At 42.6% G+C, this 11,405-nt stretch overlaps 1 pseudogene; it reads left to right on the top strand.

The window, feature by feature from the left end:
- Positions 1-10,991: 10,991 nt before the first annotated feature.
- LOC148006885 (putative ribosomal protein eL39-like 5) lies at positions 10,992-11,139 on the top strand (annotated as a pseudogene).
- Positions 11,140-11,405: the final 266 nt, after the last annotated feature.

Here is an 11,405-nt window from a genome sequence, read left to right as displayed (position 1 = left end):
TCACAGTAGCAAGGAAATAGAATTAGGCTATGGACACATCAATGGATGGCTAATGAAAACATACACAGGTACATGTACATATATATATGAATGTAGACATACACACATATGCAGTGTCCCCTCTGTCGCTCTGCAAGCCTCCAGTCAGCATCGCCTTACAGAAGCTGTTTAAAACGCTTCGTGGCTAAGAAGTTATGCCTGTGTGTTGCTGAACAAAATTGCTGCAAAGTTAAATGTGGTAGAGATGGAAGGCAATAGGCTTTACTTCAGTGCAGCGTGATTTTTTAGAGAGAGAAAGAGAGAGAGAGAGAGAGAGAGAGAGAGAGAGAGAGAGAGAGAGAGAGAGAGATGATTTTTATACTATTTAGTGCATCCTGAGCTAACTGGGCAAAGAAAGCTGAGGTGATTTCTGTTTGGAAACCCTGACATAGACTAACTCTTCCAACCCTGGCTGCAAACTCCTCAGATGAAGACAGACACACCACCCCTATTGCCTGGTTTCTCTGCACGTCATTTAACCCTTTGCATCCTTGCTGCATGGAACTTACTTCTCTCTCTCTCTCTCTCTCTCTCTCTCTCTCTCTCTCTCTCTCTCTCTTGCTCTAAAGAAAATGAAATCCTGAAAGCTGCAGGAAAATTGAAATGGAATATATTATAATATATTATGCTGGTTAGTTTTATATCAACCTGACACACTGACACACACTAAAGTCATCTGAGAGGAGGGAACTCACTTCAACTAAGAAAATGCCTCCATAAGACGAGGCTGTGAGCAAACCTGTAAGCATTTTCTTTTTTTTTTTTTTTCTTTTCTTTTTTTCGGAGCTGGGGACCGAACCCAGGGCCTTGCGATTGCTAGGCAAGCGCTCTACCACTGAGCTAAATCCCCAACCCCAGCATTTTCTTAATTAATTAGTGATTGATGGGAAGGTACTATCCCTGTGCATTGTGGGTGGTGCTATCCCTGGGCTGGTAGTCCTGGAGCCTATAAGAAAGCAGGCTGAGCAAGCCATGAGGAGCAGGGCAGTAAGAAACACCCTCCATGGCCTCTGCATCAGCTTCTGCCTCAAGGTCCCTGCCCTGCTTGAGTTCCTGCCCTGACTTCCTTCACTAATGAACAGCCATGTGGACGCGTAAAGCAAATAAACCTTTTCGTTCCGAATACGTGTATTTGGTCGTGGTGTTTCATCACAGCAAGAGAAGCCCTAACTTAGATAGTAGCCAGGCTCAGAAAGAAAAACACTGCTTCTTCTTTCTCCTGTATGGATTGTAGCCTCTGGCTGCTGAATATGTGTATTGAGTAAGTGTGGGTAGAGGCCAGGAAACTAGAAAGGGGCTCACAAGACAGAGTTAAAAGAAGCTGTTGTGTTGAAGACAGCTACACTGTACTCATATAAATAAAATAAATAAATCTCAAAAAAAGAAGGAATGGAAGCCACATGTGGTGGTGGGCTCCTTAAAACCCAGCCCTCAGGAGGCAGAGGCAGGGGGATATCTGTGAGTTTGAGGCCAGCCTGATCTACATAGAGAGGAGACAGAGCAACATAACAGAAAGACCGTGATAGGGGTGGTGGGGGTGGGGGAGGGGTGGGTAGGGGGTTGGGAAGAGGAGTAGGGGGAGGTAGGAAGAGTAGGAAATGGGTGAACAATTGAACAGGTGCCATTTGAAAGTGGAAGGGAAATAAACCAACAGAAAAAGAAGTTTCTCTATTCTAATGAACTTTCTAGAATGCAAATGTATTTGTCTCCAGATTTTCTTCAGATGGACTTCCTGCTACAGTTGGTAATCCCAACCTAACATTTCTTCCTGGTCTCTCTGGAAATCCTTCAAAAATGACGAAAAGAGAGTCTGAAAGCTGTGTGTTCATGAGTGCTCAAGCACGTGTGTGTGTGTGTGTGTGTGTGTGTGTGTGTGTGTGTGTGTGTTTGCTCAATGTTGGTGACAGAGTCCACAGCCTCCTATATATATGGCAAGTTTTAGGTCAACTCCTAAAACTAAACTCCTAAAACCCTTTATATTTTAAAATACGAATGTGTTCACTACCGTTGTAATGCAAGATTCAGGAAGATCCTTCTTATCCTAAAGATTCATTTATTATCTTATTTTATCCATGTGAATGTTTGCCTGCATGTATGTACGCACATTACATGTATGCCTCGTGTCCTCAGAGACCAGGAGAAGGCATCAGATTCCACGGAATCGGACGGCTGTGAGCTGCCATATGGTGGTAGCAGCTGAATTTGGAGCAGTTAGAGCTCTGACACCCCAGCCATTTCTACATTCCCCCTTTATAGCTTTTACTTGATTTACTTTATTAAAAATAATATACTCAACTAAACTGACATCGATACCACTCATGAAACATTTCAGACCCATCCATTTTGTTACATTCTATTTCCTGTGTGCATGTGCCTTATTGTATATATACATGCCATATATATTTTTGTGAAGCAGCCTCTCGTCTAGCCTACCTCGAGCATGTTATATAGCAGAGGATAACCTTGAACTCCTGATCCTCCTCTTCCGTCTTCCCACTGTTGAGATAGTAGACATGTTCAGATATTGATACATCTGATTAATTTTTAATTTCAAATTTCTGTTTTTACTTCCTATAGAATTCTTAGTTTGACCTAAGAAGGAAATACCGGGATAAAGGAGCCAAGTTCTGAACTACTATAAAGACCGTTCCTCTGGCTTTACATTAGTTCGTGGGTGGGAGGCAAACAAACAAACATCCTGATTTTGCCAAGAAAATGATGGCTTTCCGTGTATCTGACACACACATAAACACATGTCAGTTTTTTCCTGTTTTAGGAATCACAGTTGAAACGCCCGGCTCCAGGGAGACGGCGCTGACTGGCGCTGACTGGCGTGCGCATGAAACGGACTTCTGCACAGGAAGAAGCCGCGGCTGGTCCTGACCCTGCCTCGTTTTCTTTTCTGAAACAAATGCTGTCCAGTAGATTCCTCTTCATTTCCTCCTCTGTAGGCGGAGGAGGAGCAAGCGCGTATTCCTGTCTGCCCTCTGTGCAGAAGGTGAAGCAGAGGTGAGCGTATTTTCCTTTTCCCGTGGTGGCCACATTAGTTTCCACAAATGGTGTTTTAGTGAGTGGAAAATACAGTTCAAAATCCTGTAAAAAAATTTTTTAAACTCAACACACGGCAAAATTCTAGCCAGCTATGCCCTTTCTCACAGCCCTCTCCACATGCTTCAACCTTTATCTCTATCTCACTGTATATTTTATTCTGGTAATCCTTGGTCTAAGGTAGAATGGATGAAAAGAAAAGTCCAGTTCGGATTTCAGAATCAGAATGCCAAATTAAACAAGAAAAAGTCAGAAAACTGAATAATCAAGCCCCTTAGCTCAAGTTTAACCCACGCCAAATGTCAGTGAGGGGAAGGCCACAAGTTGGACCTATTCGTGTTGCTAAGAACCACACTGTGCTTTGTTTTATTCTCTTATCCTGATGTGAGTGGACGACTGCTGCCGGTAAGTGAATTCTATATTCTGAAGGACGTCAGAGCGCTCCCCAGCCCCGAGAACAATAAACCGCGGACGGGAAACGAAATATGAAGCCAAGCCAAAACCCTCACTGCACCTTTGTTTTAGTAAGCTCTGTGCTCATGAGATATTGTCAGCCGCGATGAAATGTGACTTTTCTAAACGTTATCATTTAATGACACAGAGGATGCAAAAATAAAACAAGCCACGTCCACACGCTGATGGCAGAACAAGCAGAAGTTGGCATTAAAGCCACGTTCACGTGGTAACATTTCCATATGCAGTCCTGAAAGTTGCCCAGCTCTCGAGGTTCCTTTTAGAGATTGCCAAGGCCAGCTCCTTTGACCACAGAAGTAGATCACATATCTGTCTGTAGGTGAAACTGTCATCCAATACCAATCTAAAACTTCATCTGAATACACTGATTTAATTCTCATTATCTTTAACTGAAATCAGTATGAGGCTATTAAACATTAAGGCAGATAGAATTAAGAGTCCTAAAGGAGCTCAGGGAGTCGGTAACAGTGTAGCAATGAAAATGAAAGCTCTCTGTGAAAGGACAAGGCCTTTCACTTCCAGAATACAGCACTCTGTCTACACAGAGGCTCCAAGCAGGAAAAGCACTGAAATCGCCCACTTGATCATCTTCCAAACCGCCGCCTAGAACCTGATGTGGTCCATTTATGTGAGAGAGGCGGCAGTACCTAACCCACTTCTGCACTCCACCTTAAGAATTTCTTCTTTCCTTTCTTCTCATCCAAACAACAGCAAACAAAATAAAACAAAGTGTCACAAAATGTTTGCATGTTGCTAAATGTTTCTGCTTTAAGAAATATTCATCACACCAAAACCCATGAGATGTAATGTGTGTGTCTTTCTTTCCTTTGTCTTGTGGTTGAGCAGAAAAATATCATCTAAAATAAAACTTTGACTTAAGTATCTTCTGACCTGAGAGAGGGAGTCCCGGGACTGTGTAATCTCGTTTATAGTTCGGCTAAATAAGTTCCTGAGTTTGCTATGACGTATGATGGTGAGAGTTTGGCCAGTAACTGTGTAATCTGGGGCTAAAGATTGACCTCAGGCTTTATAAAGCAGAGAACGATTATTCCCAATAATCCATACGTTAAAACTTTAGTTGTGGGCTGGATTAGAGATTTGTTTATTTCTTTATTATAGAGCAGATTAGTAACTAGAACAGGAATGAGAACGGAGAAAGGAAAGTGCAGATACTGTTGTCTTCTTACTATTGGAAGGATCCAGTCTCAGCTAGAGTAGTGAGGAGGTAATTACGGTAAATTATTCTCCCGTGTATAACACACAGATTACCACTGGGGGTAGAATAGGCACTCGGCACTTCTAAACCAGTAAAGCTTCGGTGGCATTTCGATTGTACCATCGATGAGAAGAAAATGTGCCCCACCCTCGCCTTGCCTGCCATCATCCCTTGGGAGTGTGTTAAAGCCTTGGTGATCAGTCAAGACACATTTTAGGACCATGTGCTAATTGGGCAACATTCTGGGTTTGAGCTACAAATTAAAGGTTACAAAATAACTGCCCATCTTCCTTCCAATAAGTCACAGAATACAAATGTATTAGGGCCCAAGACACGTGAGAAATGTGTCGTTCTTGACATGAGCCCTAAATTAACTGTGAAAGCAGAACTGCGTTCCAAGGAGATCTCTTGTCCTAAAGCCTCTGTCAAATTAAACTCCTAAGACAAAGGCTGCACTCCGCTTGCTCTTTACAGATCTTTCAAAATCTTTCCTTCTAAAAGGACTGACAGTTGGCCGCTTGGCTACATATCATGACTGAGAAATTCTAAAGCGGTGCTATTTATTTATTTATTGGATTTATTTATTTATTTTAGACAATTGCTCTTTGCTAATTTTGAGGGAATTGCATTTTTCATAAGGGATGTGGCTTGGAATTTAAAATGTTCATAATGGATTCATCAAGTTATTAGGCTTCTGCGCTCAGTGGTGCAGTCTGTATTGAGGTTGTGTGGTGTGGTCACGTAGGGTGGAAGTCACGCTTCTGTAATCCTTTATTCTTTTGTTATCTCTTCTTTGTTTATGGCCACCCAACAATTCCCTGCCCTAGCCTTTGACCTTTGATCCTAAAAGTCAGCAGATCACATAAAAAGACACTAAGAGCAGGGTTATAAATCACTCTTTGTTTGTCTTGTTGAGTTTTTAAGAGAATCATGGCAATTAAAAACAACAGTTTGAAATGAAATTTTGTCAATGATGCTTGATTTTTAAATAGTCTATTCTCTCCCTTTATCACCAATTGTCAAGAATTGGCTAAAAATAATTCTCCAGATGCAGAGTTAACACTGCCAATCAGCCACGGCACTGTCTTTTACGAGTTCCTGGATGAGCCCCCACCTCCTTCTGCTGGGTACTTCAATATTATCTCCATTTTGCCAGAACATTCTAACTTTACATGTGCAAAGTCACGTATGCCAGTTGGCCTGGACGAGAATTTACGAGAGGCCAATATTGTCTCTACAAAATGTCTTCAATGTGCATCATATTGCTAAGATCATTCTCCCAGATGGCGGTACTATAATGCAAAGGGAGACAAAAGAAGCAATTCCTATGTATTTCCGGGCTCTCAGGAAAATGTCTGAAATGACCTGATGCTTTATGCCACTTGGGCTGTAGCTGCATGTAGAATATTAAGTTAGTTAAAATCATAATAGTAATCAGTTGCTTCTTTGCCTGTGGGCTGAGGTCAACTGTAATAGTAGCCAATATATCGGCTCCAATAACCATAGACCTTCTATCTAATAAAACACTTTGGCTTAGACTGCTGAATCATTTCTTTGGTTATATTTCCCTGTGATTGGTTAATCTCACTACCTAATCTGTATGAGGCTGGTTTATAAATTGTGCCAGTGGGGATGTTACTAGTTCAAAAGATCTCTTCCTCCCTTCCTCCCTTCCTCTATCCTTCCCTCTCTCCCTTCTTCCCCCCTCCTCTCCCTCCTCTTTTTCCTTCTTTTATCATGATTGTTGTTGGGGGTGGTTATATACATGCCATGGTGTGTGTGAAGGAGAGAAAGGATAACATCGTGGAATTAGTTCTCCCCTTCCACCTTAACATGGGCTCTAGGGATTGAACTGCTATCCTCATGGATTTGTGAAGTGTGTGCTCAAGAGAGGCTACTGGCCTGATGTCCTATTACTGCAGTGTTAACATCCTTATTACTTGACCTTTGAACTACTATTTTGTGAGCTGGGTGGATATTGTATGTACTGAGGATCTATACACACTCGGCAGGGTTGCTTTAAATTATCACCTCATTCGTCTACCGCCCATGAGCACAGCACTCCAGCGGACCTGCACTGCATGGGAGCTCATTGAGACTGACATGGAGAATATGCTGTGTCTATTCTGGAGTGAGTAGGATAAAGGCGTGTATCAGGCACTTGTCTTGTTGCTTTGGTAAAACAGCCTGGCAAAAGCTACTTAAGAAAGGAAAGATGCATTCTGTCTCAGAGCACCGATGTGCAGCCCATGTCAAAGAGGTGACAGCTCTCAGAGCACGAGGCATCGGAAGTTGCATCTGTTGCCAGGGAGCTGATAGATGCAACATCCTGCTCAGCTCATGTGCTCCTCTTTAATCTGTCTACTTTGATACCCTACCCCACACTCGGAGTGGGCCTCCCCACTTCATTAGCCTAATCTAAATAATAGCTCATGGATATGGTCAAGGATTTGATTATACGATGATTCAAAATCCCAGCAAATTGATAATCAGGATGAACCATGGTAATGGAGGATGACTGGAACTGCCAAGAGGCAATGCTTTCTTATGAACATGGACTTGCTTTAGATATGAGCAATAACAGTAAGATGTGAACAAGAGATGGACTCCGTCGGATCTGTCTCAGCTATGCTGTTTTTCTGCATTTGTTAACAGTACATGCTAGAATCACAGCCTGAGGAAATGATTAGGTATGCCACAGTTAATTTCTCTTCTATTCTTCCTGACATATGGATGACAGTGTTGATGGGCTGTTGTGGATGGGGTGTTGTGGGTGGGTTTTTTTTGGTGGGGTATTGATAATAGGGTGCTATAAATGGGGTGTCGTGGGTGGGGTGCTTTTGGTGGGGTGTTGGTGGTGGGGTGTTGGTAGTAGGGTATTGTAAATGGGGTGTTATGGGTAGGGTGTTGTGGATGGGGTGTTGTGGGTGGGGTGTTCTTGGTGGGGTGTTGATAGTAGGATATTGTAAGTGGGGTGTTATGGGTAGGGTGTTGTGGGTGGGATGTTGTGGGTGGAGTGTTGGTGGTGGAGTACAGGTGTAGTGAAAAATCAAATTAAAACATCTATGTTCAACTGTTCAGCATTTATATCATTTTAATCAGAACAAAATGTATATGTGAGAACAAAAAAAGTTTTTTATGATCCTGAATGAGAGTAAAGGTAGCATTTTTTTGTTCCTTTGTTTTTGCATTTAAGACAGACATCAAATAATGTAAAGGTGAGTGCTGAGATTCATGCTAATATTTCAATATTTTCAATTTTCAAAGACTTTATAAGTGAAAGCATTGACAGAGAATGACTCAGAAAGAAAAGAAAATGCTTTAAACGTTAGTTCCTGAAGCAGCACATTCCTTTCCGCTATTTGCATACTGGGCTCTGCCAGTTCACTTTGTTCTGAGCCCTAACCAGTCCTGAGCTGTCTGCTCCCTGACCTGGCTAAGCCATTAGTGAGTTCGGTTCAGGAAGACTGAAGAGGAGGTGAGACACTGAGGGGGTGACTCAAGTCTCTTCTCTCTGAGGGCCCACCCAGGCTCCTCTTTATTATTTAATTATTAACTGATTCATCATTACTGCTGATTTTTAAAAATTATAGCAATATAGGTCATTTCTGTTAGATTTTTCACCAGAAAAATGTCCCAATATTTGTCCTTGCTTCTCATTTCTGTAAATGTTAACTGCTCTTCATTAAGTAGAAGCCTCTTTTCTACAGAGCAAGTTCAAGGGGCAGGGTTCATGTGTGTCCCTTCAAAACTAGGTCTTCCAACCTTCTATTTTTAAACTCTTAGCTTGAGATGGCTAAAAAAAAGTTTTACTTGTATCCTGAAGGATTTGTATCGTTCTCTCTTTTCTCTTGTGTCTTGAATTCTTTCTCCGTTATTCTAGGGATATACAATTGCAGTCAGGACTGAGCAAGGCCTCTGCAGATGTCCTGTGGTTTGTATTTTCAGGAAGAAAGAATTGAATCACATTACAAGAACTCTTCAGGTTCTCCTAAGTGTTCACATAAATCCTTCAAGAACTCAATAGCTCTCTACCTCTCTCCTCCGACTTGAACCGTTGTGACGTCATCTTATGTCGCCATGGCATCATCTTACATCTTTTGATCGGAGAGGAGGCTCTGCCTTGCTTGACTTTTCCATTTCTTGGATTCCTTGCCTTACACTGTCAAGTCCCCAAAGTCTCAGTATCAGGAAGTGATGAAGACTAACCTGGTTTCTTGTATCTGTGGTCTCAAGGGCCTTTCCTACTACAGGATGGTCTTCACCGCTGGGCCGTAGGCACATGATTTGTCCCACTGTCCTTCCTCATTGTTAACTTCATGGGCAGATGCTGCCTCTAACCCTCAGCTGTGCATTTGTATTTCGGGCCCATGTATCTCTCCCCACGTTAATTTCTCCGTGCAGAATCATCTTGTGAAAGCCTTTCATGCCCTCTGCCCCCATAAATCAGGGGCCCATGCTGCAGGCATAGAAATCTTACTGCAGTCCTAAGAGTGTCTTCAGGTGGCACTTCTGTGCCATCCTTGAGGACAAGGATGTAACTATTTGCTGCAAGTAGTAATACAGTTGTCACTCAACATGTATCATTTTTAGCTGAATTAAAATAAATTGAATTATGTTCTCTAAGAGTATAAACAGTCTGCCTTCTAGACATTTAGGTGGAACACAGGGAGAGAGAGGGAAAGGGAGGGAGGGAGAAAAAGAGGGAAGGAGGGAGGGAAGAAGGGAGGGAGGGAAGGAGGGAGGGAAGGAGGGAGGGAGGGAGGGAGGGAGTTACATTCAGGAATTCGAAATTTAAGTCAAGAAAGACGGCTCTATCAAAGTTTGGGTAATCCTTTCACAGAGAATCTTCTACAAAGATTCAACAAAATTTTCCCAGAATTAAAGAGTTTTGTCAGTAGCTCAGATGAAAATTAGCCATTTCAAGAAACACTTACGTTCGTTTCATAAATTGTAACTGGAACTTTGACTTCTTAGTACTTCTTTATTTCCTTCTTGGAAAGTTAACTACCTGGGTTGTGGTTTCTGTCAGTGTCCTGCGTCAGTCCTAAGAGTGACGCTTGTTCTTTTAGGCTAGAACAAGTACACTGGATTCTAAGAAATGTCTTCCAGGTTTTTCAAGTGTCACTGTCCAAAGATAGCCCCTGATGTGGATGAAGCCTGGTCCCTACCCTCAGCATAGAGATTACCCATTGTACACATTTGTCTTCTGTTGTTTCAAACTCACTATGTAGACCTGACTGCCCTTGAACTCACAGAGATCTTCCTGCTTCTACTTTCGAATGCTAAGATTAAATGTGCACGTCACCATTTCTGGCCTGTCCTCATGTTTTAGATATTAGACTGCGTGTTTATTTGTTTGTTTGCTTGCTTGCTTTTTTGTCTTTGTCAACTTGATATAAGCTCAGGCCATCAGGGATGAAGGAACCTCAATTGAGAAAATGCCTCCATCACACTGGCCTATGGGCAAGTCTGTAAGATGCTTTCTCATTTAAACCACTGACGAGGATGGGCTCAACTCACCGTGAGCATCCCACCTCTGGACAGGGGGGCCTGGAGTGTCTAAGAAAGCAAACTGAGCAAGCCATGGGGAACAATCGAGCAAGTGGCACTCCTGTGTGTCCTCAGCTTCAGTTCCTGACCCTGGGTTCCTCTTGAGTTTCTGCCTTGACTTCCCCTCATGGCAGACTGTAAGCTATAAAACTAAATAAGCCCTTTCCTGCCCAACCTACTTTTAGCAATAATAGAAATCAAATTAGAGCAGGCACCCCACCTGAAAACACAGACTGGATTGGAAAGCTGATCCTAAGTTCTGCTAACAGCTCTAATTTGGGGTTCAAGACCCCTAACCTTGCTTTCACTACCAACCCCCCTCTACTGCTGAAACAAACACACCTACCTCACTTCTCCATTTACTTTGAGATCTGAGTGGGGAAATAAGGGCAGGGTAGGTAGATGGATGGCTCAGAGGTTAAGAGCTGCTCTTCCAGAGAAACAGGTATTGATTTCTAGCACCTGCATAGCAGCTCACAGTCATTTTTAACCTCAGTTCCAGGGGATCAACTGCCCTGTTTTTGCATCTACAGGCCCTTCACTCGCACGGTGCACAGGCACAGATATAAGCAAAAATGCTCATGTATGTACAATAAAAAGTGTGCTTAGCCTCTCTCTCGTTCCACCATCCTGCACCCTACACCTGATTCAGCTCCTTGCCATGTCTTCTCACAAGACTTTCAGAATCGAGCAATTCTTGGCCACAAAAGACAAAAGCAAAATCGTCCTATTCCTCAATGGATTTAAGGAAAACTGGTAACAAGATCAAGAAGAACTCCAGGAGACGGCATGGAGGAGGAGGAAGCTGAATCTGAAAGGATTCGCACAGAGGCAAGACTAGGGGTTTAAATGACTCCTGGTCATCGATCAGTCCCAAAAGACAGAGCTCCACATGCTTAACCTGGAGACTTGCTCATGTCTAAATTAGGGTTGTGGCTTGTCCAGTAATAAAATATAGAACCTTTCAAAACTATTTTTTGTATATACATATTACAGAGTTAAAAAGTGTCGTGGATATGAAAGGCAATATTTATTCTGCCCGCACGGGACATGGGTCGTTCCTCTTGCCTTGTCT

Source organism: Rattus norvegicus, chromosome 1 (genome assembly GCF_021556685.1).
Source record: "Rattus norvegicus strain SHRSP/BbbUtx chromosome 1, alternate assembly SHRSP_T2T, whole genome shotgun sequence".
Classification (NCBI taxonomy): Eukaryota; Metazoa; Chordata; class Mammalia; order Rodentia; family Muridae; genus Rattus; species Rattus norvegicus.
This window is presented reverse-complemented; position numbering and strand designations above follow the sequence as displayed.